Below are 12,207 nucleotides of genomic sequence, written 5' to 3'. Positions count from 1 at the left end.
AAAAATGGAGGAGAAATTAAGATTTTCAGAAATATGCATAAACCGAGAGAATTCCTTAATAAATGACCTTCCCTAAAGAAATACTAAAAGGATTATTTCAGGCCGAAATGAAAAAAAAAATCAAAACAGTCACTGGAATCCACACAATAATATATAGGGCACAGTAGAGGTTGTTGTTGTTAGGTGCCATCAAGTCGGTCCCGACTCGTAGTGACCCTATGTACCACAGAAGGAAACACTGCCTGGTCCTGGGCCATCCTCACAATTATTGCTGTGCTTGAGCCCATTGTTGCAACTAGTGTGTCAATCCATCTCATTGAGGATCTTCCTCTTTTTTGCTGACCCTCTACTTTACCAGGAAACCCTGGTGGCATAATGGTTAAGTGCTACGCATGCTAACCAAAAGGTCAGCAGTTTGAATCCTCCAGGCACTCCTTGGAAACTCCATCAGGCAGTTCTACTTTGTCCTATAGGGTCGCTATGAGTCAGAATCCACTCTACATAGTGGGTTTGTTTTTTGTTTTGTTTTTTTCTACTTTACCAAGCATGATGTCTTTCTCCAGTGACTGATCCTTCCTGACATGCCCAAAGTATTTAAGACACAGTCTCACCATCCTTGCTTCCAAGGAGCATTCTGATTGTACTTTCTCCAAGACAGATTTATTCGTCCTTTTGGGAGCCCATGCTACTATATTCAATATTCTTAACCAACACCACAATTCAAAGGTATCAATTCTTCTTTGGTCTTCCTTATTCATTGTGCAGCTTTCTCATGCATATGATGTGATTGAAAATACCATGACTTGGGTCAGGTGCACGTTAGTCTTCAAGGTGACATCTTTGATTTTCAACACTTTAAAGAGGTCTTTTGCAGTAGATTTCCCCAATGCAATGCATCTTTTGATTTCTTGACTGCTGCGTCCATGGGTGTTGATTTTGGATCCAAGTAAAATGAAATTCTTGACAACTTCAGTCTTCTCCCCATTTATCATGATGTTGCTCATTGGTCCAGTTGTGAGGATTTTTGTTTTCTTTATATTGAGGCGTAATCTATACAGAAGGCTATGCTCTTTGATCTTCATCAGTAAGTGCTTCAAGTTCTCTTCACTTTCAGCAAGCAAGGTTGTGTCATCTGCATAACACAGGATGCTAATGAGTCGTCCTCTAATCCTGATGCCCCCAGTCTTCTTCATATAGTCCAGCTTCTTGGATTATTTGCTCAGCATACAGATTGAATAGGTATAATGAAAGGATACAACCCTGACACACACCTTTCCTGACTTTAAAGCAATAAGTATCTCCTTGTTCTGTCCAAACAACTGCCTCTTGATCTACGTACAGGTTCCTCATGAGCACAATTAAGTGTTTTGGAATTCCCATTCTTCACAATGTATCTGTAATTTGTTATGATCCACACAGTCAAATGCCTTTGCAGTACAACACAGGTAAACATCCTTCTAGTATTCTCTGCTTCCAGCCAGGGTCCACTGACATCAGCAATGATATCCCTGGTTCCACGTCCTCTTCTGAATCCGGCCTGAATTTCTGGCAGTTCTCTGTCAATATACTGCTGCAGCCACTTTTGAATGATCTTGAGAAAATTTTGCTTGCGTGTGATATTAATGATATTGTTCGATAATTTCCACATTCGGTTGGATCACCTTTTTTGGGAATACGCATAAATATGGATCTCTTCCAGTCAGTTCACCAGGTAGCTGTCTTCCAAATTTCTTGGCATAGATGAGTGAGCATTTCCTAGTCTGTCTTTAGTCTGGAAGCTCAGCTGAAACCTGTCCGCCATGGGTGACCTTGCTGGTATCCGAATACCAGTGGCATAGCTTCCAGCATAACAGCAACATACAAGCCCCTACAGTACAACAAACTGACAGACACGTTGGGGTAGAAGTACATAGAGTGATATAAAAGACATTATAGTTTTTTTTGTAATACTTTTCTATTTTACTTAAAAAACACGTCTGCAAAGTACTATTTCTAAAACAGTTTTGATTTGCTTATAATGTATAAATGTATAATTTGTATGACAAATAGCACAAAATGGGAATGGTAAAGGAAGTATATAGGAGCAAAGTTTCTGTATCCTATTAAAATCAGTTGGTATTATCAGAGCTAGATTGATTTAAGTTAAGATGTTAATCGCAATCCCCAGAGAAACCACAACAAAAAACAACTTTTAAAATATACTATATGGAGCAACAAGGAAATTAAAAGGGCACAAGTAATTATTCATACAACAAAAAAGAAAGTAGCAATGGAGAACTACAGGAAGAAAAAAAAAACATGACATATAGAAAACAAATAGAAATATGGCAGATGTAAATGCTACACTATCAGTAATGCAAATGCTTTGAACATTCCACTGAAAACAAATAGAAGAGTAGAATGGATTAAAAAATAGTGATGCAACTATATGCTGTCTAGATGAGTCATTGTTGGTTCAGTGGTAGGATTCTCACCTTTAATGCAGGAAACCCAAGTTCAGTTCCTGGCCAATGTACCTCATGTGAAACAACCACCCATCTGTCAGTTGAGGCCTGTATGTTGCTATAATGCTGAACAGGTTTCTGTGGAGCACCCGGACTAAGACAGATTAGGAAGAAAGGTCTGAATACATGCTTCTGAAAATCAGCCAGTGAAAACCTTTTGGATCATAAGGGTCTGATGTGCGATAGATCATGGGGATGGCACAGGACCAGGCAGCATTTTGTTTCGTTATGCATGGGATTGCCATGAGTCAGGGGCTAACTCAAAGGCAGCTAAGAACAATAACAATAACATATGCTGTCTATAAGAGACATATTTTAGATTCTAAGAGACAAGTAGGGTGAAAGTGAGAAGATGTAAAAAGATATTCCATGAAAACAGTAACAAAAAGGGGATGAGTATCTATAGTAATAACATAGTTGTCACTAAAAATATGATCTATAAATGAATTGATAAATTCAACCTCATGAAAATTTAAAAGTTTGCACCATGAAAACCCTGTTAAGAGAATGAAAAAGATAAATACAGACTGGTAGAACATATTTGCAAACCACACATCCAACAAAGGGCTAATATCTAGAATATTTAAAGAGCTCTCAAAAATCAATATTTAAAAAAATTGGATTTCAAAATTGTTAAAAGGCTTGAACAGATATTTCAGAGAAAAGGATATACTTGACAAATAGCACATGAAAAGAAGTTCGACATCATTAACCATGAGGGAAATGCAAATTGAAACCACAATAAGTTCTTAAAAAGTACAGGCTTACTGGACCAGTTGAGACCAGAGGACTTCTTGAGACTATCGTTCTGAGGTATTCTTTAAACCTTCAGCCAAAACGATCTCCTGAGATCACCTTTTAACAAAATAACAGATTGGCACACAAAATAAAGGATATTACCCATAAGTATGATAATTTACTAAAAAAAATCTATATGTGACCAAAGGTCAATATTTACTCTAAAGCAAAGATGAGAATAAAAGGGGACAGGGAAACTAGAGTACTGGAAATGGAACAACCAGAACGCAATTCAAGGGAATGTTGACACATTGTGGAAAATGTAACTAATGTTACTGAACAATTTGTATGTTGCTGTTATTGTTGTTAGGTGCTGTTACGTCGGTTCCGACTTATAGCAACCATACGCACAACAGAACGAAACACTACCTTGTCCTGCACCATCCTCACAATTATTGCTATACTTGAGCCTAATGTTGCAGCCATGGTGTCAACCCATCTCATTGAGGATCTTCCTCTTTTTCACTGACCCCCTACTTTACCAAGCATAATGTCTTTCTCCAGGGACTGATTCTTCCTGACAATATGTCCAAGGTATGTGAGACAGTCCAGCCATCCTCGCTTCTAAGGAGCATTCTGGTTGTACTTTTTCCAAGACAGATTTTTCCTTCTTCTGGCACTCCATGGTATATTCAATATTCTTCGCCAACACCACAATTCAAAGGCATCAGTTCTTCAGTCTTCCCTATTCGTTGTCTAGCTTTCACATGCATATGAGGCAATTGAAAACATTATGGCTTGGGTCAGGTGGACCTTAGTCCTCAAGTGACATCTTTGCTTTTCAACACTTTAAAGAGATCTCTTGCAGCCGATTTGCCCAATGCACTGTATCTTTTGATTTCTTGACTGCTGTTTCCATGGGTGCTGGCTGTGGATCCAAGTAAAATGAAATCTTTGACAACTTCAGTCTTTTCTCCGTTTATCATGATGTTGCTTCTTGGTCTAGGTGTGAGGATTTTTGTTTTCTTTATATTGCTGTGTAATCCATACTGAAGGCTGTGGTCTCTGATCTTCATCAATAAGTGATTCAAGTCCTCTTCACTTTCAGCAAGCAAGGTTGTGTCAGCTGCATAACACAAGTTATTAATGAGTCTTCCTCCAATCGTGATGCCTGGTTTTTCTTCATATAGTCCAGCTTCTCAGATTATTTGCTCAGCATACAATTGGAATAGGTATGGTGAAGGGATACAACCCTGACTTTAAACCATGAACTATCCCCTTGTTCTGTTCAAACAACTGCGTCTTGGTCTGTGTACAGGTTCCTCACGAGCACAATTAAGTGTTCCAGAATTCCCATTCTCTGCAATGTTATCCATAATTTGTTATGATCCACACAGTCTAATGGTTTAGCATGGTCAATAAAACACAGGTAAGCATCTTTCTGGTATTCTTTGCTTTCAGCCAGGGTCCATCTGACATCAGCAATGATATCCCTGGTTCCACTTCCTCTTCTAAATCTGTCTTGAATTTCAGGCACTTCCCTGTTGATATAGTGCTGCAGCTGCTTTTGGATGATCTTCAGCAAAATTTTGCTTGCATGTGATATTGATGATATTGTTCTATAATTTCCACATTCCCTTGGATCATCTTTCTTGGGAACAGACATAAATACAGATCTCTTCCAGTCAGTTGGCCAGGTAGTTGTCTTCTAAATTTCTTGGCATAGACGAGTGAGCACTTCCAGCGTTGCCTCCTTTTGTTGAAACATTTCAAATGGTATTCTGTCAATTTCTGGGGCCTTGTTTTTCTCCAATGCCTTCATTGCAGCTTGGATTTCTTCCTGCAGTACCATCAGTTCCTGATCATATGTTACCTCCTGAAATGTTTGAACATCAACCAACTTTTTGTAATATAGTGACTCTGTGTATTCCTTCCATCTTCTTTTGATGCTTCCTGTGTCATTTTATATTTTCCCCATAGAATCCTTCAGTATTGCAACTCGCGTCCTGAATTTTTTCTTCAGTTCTCTCAGCTTGAGAAATGCTGAGTGTCTTTTTCCCTTTTGGTTTTCTATCTCCAGGTCTATGCACATGTCATCATAATACTTTATCTTCTGGCATCGCCTTTTGAAATCTTTTGTTCAGCTCTTTGACTTCGTGGTTTTTTTTTTCCGTTTGCTTTAGCTACTCAACGTTCAAGAGCAAGTTTCAGAGTCTCTTCTGATGTCCACTTAGGCCTTTTCTTTCTCTCCTGTCTTTTTAACGACCTCTTGCTTTCTTCATGTATGATGTCCTTGATGTCATTCCACAACTCATCTGGTCTTCTATCACTGGTGTTCAACGCATCAAATGTATTCTTGAGATGGTCTCTAAATTTAGGTGGGATATACTCAAGGTCGTATTTTGGCTCTTGTGGACTTGTTCTAATTTGCACAGAAATTGCCAAATGGGAACCTAATTACTGTGTAAACTTTCACCAAAAAAACAATAAAATATTCTTAAAAAACAAAAAAGATGGCATATTACTACACACCTGTAGAATAGCAAAAATTTTTAAAAATGACAATATCCTCCCCTTTTTTTCTGTGGTTCAGCAAAGAACATACCTCTGAAGCTGTGGCCAGGCTCTTCTCTGAGCTCCCCCACCCCATTTCACAAGGTTTAATTAGCTTTGGCAGGCACAGATTGGTGCATTCATCAAAGTTCTGCATGGTCACTTCTCTAGGGGCGTGTTGCTCAGCAGCTTCTTGATAAGGTCCACGTGGGCCAGCAGCATGTACCTGCAGCAGTTACACCTCAGGCCAGAACATTCAGGGCATTCCCCAGGGTGTACTCCGTCTGTAGCAGCCACAGATAGGACTCCCACTTGCTGCCAATGATCTTACCAGAGGTGATGAAGGGCACAGGAATGATCATGGCCACAGTCCTGAGTGCCCCAGTTCCACAGGTTGTCTGATTCCAGGCTGCCCTGGGAGATTCTTCTACAGGCTGAAAGAAAATTTTTGTGAACCATACATGGGACAATGGCTTAACATCCAGAATATATGAAGCACACCTACAACTTAAAAACAAAAAGACAAACAACCCAATCAAAAAATGGGCAAAGGATTTGAATAGATGTTTCACCAAAGAAGATATACAAATGGCCAACAAATATATGAAAAGATGCTCAAATTCATTAGCCATTAAAAAAAAAAAAAAAACTTTTTGCCCTTGAGTGAATTCCAGCTGATGGTTACCCCATGTGTTACAGAGTAGAAGTGTTCCATAGGGTTTTCTTGGCTGTAATCTTTACGGAAGATCCAGGCCTTTCTTTTGCATCATTGCTGGATGGGTTCAAATAGCTAACCTTTACATTAATTGGAGCACAAACCATTTGTTCCACCCAGGGACCTATTATTAGCCATTAGGGTGATGCAAGTCCAAACCGTAATGAAATACTTTACCCCTACTAGGATGGGTAACATTAAAAAAAAGAAAAACAACAAACATTGACTTGGATGTAGAGAAATTGGTCTTTGGCTAATATCTGAAAGTGATGATTTTCTATCCAGAGGGCTCACTTTAGTATTTCTTGTAGTTTTGGTTTAGTTTTTGCAAATTCCCTAAACTTCTGTTCATCTGCAAATGTCCTAATTTTGCCTTCATATTTGAAAGACAGTTTTGCTGGATATATTATTCTTGGCTGTCATTTTTTTTTTTCCTTCAAGGCTTTATATATGTCATCCCGTTGCCTTCTTGCCTGCATGGTTTCTGCTGAGTAGTCCAAGTTGATACTTAGTGACTCTCCTTGTAGGCGATTTTTTGTTTATCCCTAGCTGTTCTTTTTTTTTTTTTTAGGGTAATCCAATTTCCTATTTTAATATTTTTTAAATAATTTTTATTGTGCTTTAAGTGAAAGTTTACAAATCAAGTCAGGCTCTCAAAAAAAAAATCCGTATACACCTTGCTACACACTCCCAATTACTGTCCCCATAATGAGACAGTCAGCTCTTTCCCTCCACTCTCTCTTTTCATGTCCTTTTAGCCAGCTTCTAACCCCCTCCACCCTCTCATTTCCCCTCGAGGCAGGAGATGACAACATAGTCTCAAGTGTCCACCTGTTCCAAGAAGCCCACTCCTCACCAGCATCTCTCTCCAACTCATTGTCCAGTCCAATCCATGTCTGAAGAGCTGGCATTGGGAATGGTTCCTGTCCTGGGCCAACATAAGGTCTGGGGGCCATGACCACTAGGGTCCTTCTAGTGTCAGTCAGACATTAAGTCTGGTCTTATGAGAATTTGATGTCTGCATCCCACTGCTCTCCTGCTCCATCAGGGGTTCTCTGTTGTGTTCCCCATCAGGGCAGTCATCGGTTGTAGCCAGGCACCATCTAGTTCTTCTGGTCTCAGGATGATGTAGTCTCTGGTTCATGTGGCTCTTTCTGTCTCTTGGGCTCATAATCACCTTGTGTCCTTGGTGTTCTTCATTCTCCTTTGATCCAGGTGGGTTGAGACCAATTGATGCATCTTAGATGGCTGCTCGCTAACATTTAAGACCACAGGAGCCACTCTTCAAAGTGGGATGCAGTATGTTTTCTTAATAGATTTTGTTATGCCAATTGACTTGGATGTCCCCTGAAATCATGATCCCCAGACCCCTGCCCCTGCTACGCTGGCCTTCAAGGCATTCAGTTTTTTCAGGAAACTTCTTTGCTTTTGGTTTAGTCCAATTGTGCTGACCTCCTCTGTATTGTGTATTGTCTTTTCCTTCACTTAAGGCAGTTCTTATCTACTATCTAATTAGTGAATGCCCCTCTCCCACCCTCCCTCCCCCATCTCGTAACCACAAAAGAATGTTTTCTTCTCAGTTTATACTATTTCTCAAGTTCTTATAATAGTGGTCTTATACAATATTTGTCCTTTTGCAACTGACTAATTTCACTCAGCATAATGCCTTCCAAATTCCTCCATGTTATGAAATGTTTCACAGATTCCTCACTGTTCTTTATCAATGCATAGTATTCCATTATGTGAATATATCATAATTTATTTATCCATTCATCTGTTGATGGGCACCTTGGTTACATCCATCTTTTTGCGATTGTAAACAGTGCTGCAATGAACATGGGTGTGCATATATCTGTTCCTGTAACGGCCTTTATTTCTTTAGGATATATTCCGAGGAGCAGGATTGCTAGATCGTATGGTTGATCTATTTGTAGCTTTTTCAGGAAGCACCAAATCGATTTCCAAAGTGGTTGTACCATTTGACATTCCCACCAGCAGTGTAGAAGTGTTCCAATCTCTCCACAGCCTCTCCAATATACTATTTTGTGTTTTTTGGATTAATGCCAGCCTTGTTGGAGTGAGATGACATCTCATTGTAGTTTTGATCATGAACATTTCCTCATATATCTGTTAGCTACCTGAATGTCTTCGTTAGTGAAGTGTCTATTCATATCTTTTGCCCATTTTTTAATTTGTCTTTTTGCAGTTGAGTTTTTGCAGTATCATGTAGATTTTAGAGATCAGGCACTGATCAGAAATGTCATAGCTAAAAACTTTTTCCCAGTTTGTAGGTAGTCTACTCTTTTGGTGAAGTCTTTGGATGAGCATAGGTGTTTGATTTTGAGGAGCTCCCTGTTATCTAGTTTTTCTTCTACATTCTTTATAATGTTTTGTATACTGTTTATGTCATGTATCAGGGCTCCTAACATTGTCCCTAATTTTTCTTCCATGATCTTTATCGTTTTAGATTTTATATTTAGGTCTTTGATTCATTTTGAGTTAGTTTTTGTGCATGGAGCGAGGTATGGATCTTGTTTCATTTTTTTGCAGATGAATATCCAGTTATGCCAGCACCATTTGTTAAAAACACTGTCTTTTTCCCCATTTAACTGTTTTGGGGCCTTTGTCAAATATCAACTGCTCATATGAGGGTGGATTTATGTCTGGATTCTCAATTCTGTTCCATTGGTCCATGTATCTGTTGTTGTACCAGTACCAGGCTGTTTTGACTACTGTGGCAGGATAATAGGTTCTAAAATCAGGTAAAGTAAGGCCTCCCACTTTGTTCTTCTTTTTCATTAATGCCTTATTTATCCAGGACCTCTTTCCCTTCCATATGAAGTTAGTGATTTGTTTCTCCATTTCGTTAAAGAATGTCATTGGGATTTGGATCAGAATTGCATTAAATGTATAGACGGCTTTTGGTAGAATAGACATTTTTAGACTGTTAAGTCTTCCTATCCACGAGCAAGGTATGTTCTCCCACTACTGTAAGTCTCTTTTGGTTTCTTGCAGAAGTGTACAGTAGCTTTCTTTGTATAAGTCTTTTACATCTCTGGTAAGATTTATTCCTAAGTTTTTTATCTTCTTGGGGGCTACTGTAGATGGTGTTGATTTGGTGATTTCCTCTTCGATGTTCTTTTTGTTGGTATAGAGAAATCCAACTGATTTTTGTATGTTTATCTTGTATCCCGATACTCTGCTGAACTCTTCTATTAGTTTCAGTAGTTTTCTGTGTATAAGATCATGTCATCTGCAAATAGAGATACTTTTACTTCTTCCTTGCCAATCTGGATGTCTTTATTTCTTTATCTAGCCTAATTGCTCTGGCTAAGACCTCCAGCACAATATTGAATAAGAGTGGTGATACAGGGCATCCTTGCATGGTTCCGGATCTCAATGGGAATGTTTTCAGGCTCTCTGCATTCAGGGTGATGTTGACTGTTGGCTTTGTATAAATGCCCTTTATTATCTTGAGAAATTTTCCTTCTATTCCTATTTTGCTGAGAGTTTTTATCATGAATGAGTGTTGAACTTTGTCAAATGCCTTTTCTGCATCAATTGATAAAATCATGTGATTCTTGTCTTGTGTTTTATTTATGTAGTGGACTACATTAATTGTTTTTCTAATGTTGAGCCATCCCTGCGTACCTGGTATGAATTCCACTTGGTCATGGTGAATTATTTTTTTTGATATGTTGTTGAATTCTATTGGCTAGAATTTTGTTGAGGATTTTTGCATCTACATTCATGAGGGGTATAGGTGTATAATTTTCCTTTTTTGTGGTATATTTACCTGGTTTTGGTATCAGGGATATGGTGGCTTCAGAGAATGAGTTTGGTAGCATTCCATCCTTTTCTAATGTCTGAAATACCTTTAGTAGTCGTGGTGTTAACTCTTCTGTGAAAGTTTGGTAGAACTCTGCAGTGAAGCCGTCCAGACCAGGGCTTTTTTTGGGGGGGAGTTTTTTGATTACCTTTTCAATCTCTTTTGTTATGGGTCTATTTAGTTGTCCTACTTCTGTTTTTGATAGTTTAGGTAGGTTTTCAGATTTGTGTGAGTATAGTTTTTCATAGTAATCTGATATGATTCTTTTAATTTCAGTTGGGTCTGTTGTAATATCGCCCATATCATTGCTAATTCAGGTTATTTCATTCCTCTCCGGTTTTTCTTTTGTCAGTTTGTCCAGTGGTTTATCAATTTTGTTGTTTTTTTCCAAAAAACCAGCTTTTGGTCGTGTTAATTCTTTCTATTATTTTTCTGTTTTCTATTTCATTTTGTTCAGCTCTAGTTTTTATTGTTTGTTTTCTTCTGATGCCTGTGGGTTTCTTTTGTTCTTCTCTTTCTATTTGTTCAAGTTGTAGGAATAATTCTTTGATTTTGGCCCTTTCTTGTTTTCAGATGTGTGCATTTATTGATATAAATTGGCCTCTGAGCACTGCTTTTGCTGTGTCCCAAATGTTCTGATAGGAAGTGTTTTCGTTCTCATTGGATTCTCTGAATTTCTTTATTCCATCCTTAATGTCTTCTATAATCCAGTCTTTTGTGAGCAGGGTATTGTTCAGTTTCCAAGTGTTTGATTTCTTTTCCCTGCTTTTCCTGTTATTGATTTCCACTTTTATGGCCTTACAGTCAGAGAAGATGCTTTGTAACACTTCAATGTTGGATTCTGCTAAGGTTTGCTTTATGACCTAATATGTGGTCTATTCTAGAGAATGTTCCATGTGCACTACAAAAGAAAGTATACTTGGTTGCTGTTAGGTGGAGTGTTCTGTATATGTCTACAAGGTCAAGTTGGTTGATTGTGGCATTTAGATCTTCTGTGTCTTTATTGAGCTTCTTTCTGGATGTCCTGTCCTTCACCAAAAGTGGTGTGTTGAAGTCTCCTACTATTATTTTGGAGCTTTCTATCTCACTTTTCAATGCTGATAGAGTTTGCTTTATGTATCTTGCAGCCCTGTCATTGGGTGCATAAATATTTAATATCTTTATTTATCTTCTTGGTGTATTGTCCCTTTAATCACTATATATAGTGTCCTTCCTTATCCTTTTTGACGGATTTAACTTTAAAATCTATTTTGTCGGAAATTGATATTGTAACTCCTGCTCTTTTTTGATTGTTGTTTGCTTGATATATTTTTTACCATCCTTTGAGTTTTAGTTTGTGTCTCTAAATCTAAGGTGTGTCTCTTTTAGGCAGCATATAGAGGGATCTTGTTTTTTAATGCATTCTGCCACTCTATGTGTCTGTATTGGTACATTTAGTACATTTACATTCAGGGTAATTATGGATATGTATGAATTTAGTGCTATCATTTTATGTCTTTTTTTGTGTGTTGACAGTTTCTTTTTCCCACTTAATTTCATGTGCTGAGTAGATTATCTTTATATATTGTCCTTTCCTCATATTTCTTGTTGTTAACTTTGTGTCTGCTGAATCTGTATTTTTCCCTTGTATTTTATTTTGATGAGTAGGATAGTTTTTCTCCTTTGTCGTTACCTTATTATTTACCCCTATTTTTCTAAATTTGAAATTAACTTTTATTTCTTTGTATCACCGTATCTTCCTCTCCATATAGAAGGTGTATGATTACATTTCTTAGCCCCTGTTTGTTATTTTAATGTTGTCTTCTTTCTTTTCTTCTTTTATATAATAACATCGCTGTTACCCTGTTTTGGGCTTTTTTTTTAATAAT

The 12,207-nt window shown here is 38.0% G+C and overlaps 1 pseudogene; it reads right to left on the bottom strand.

Annotated features, from left to right (window-relative positions):
* Positions 1-5,954: 5,954 nt before the first annotated feature.
* On the bottom strand, positions 5,955-6,157 carry LOC126069061 (DNA-directed RNA polymerases I, II, and III subunit RPABC5-like; annotated as a pseudogene).
* Positions 6,158-12,207: the final 6,050 nt, after the last annotated feature.

This window comes from Elephas maximus, chromosome X (assembly GCF_024166365.1).
Source record: "Elephas maximus indicus isolate mEleMax1 chromosome X, mEleMax1 primary haplotype, whole genome shotgun sequence".
NCBI classification, from domain to species: domain Eukaryota; kingdom Metazoa; phylum Chordata; class Mammalia; order Proboscidea; family Elephantidae; genus Elephas; species Elephas maximus.
The sequence above is the reverse complement of the archived record's forward strand: the minus strand, read 5'-3'. Positions and strand labels throughout refer to the sequence as shown.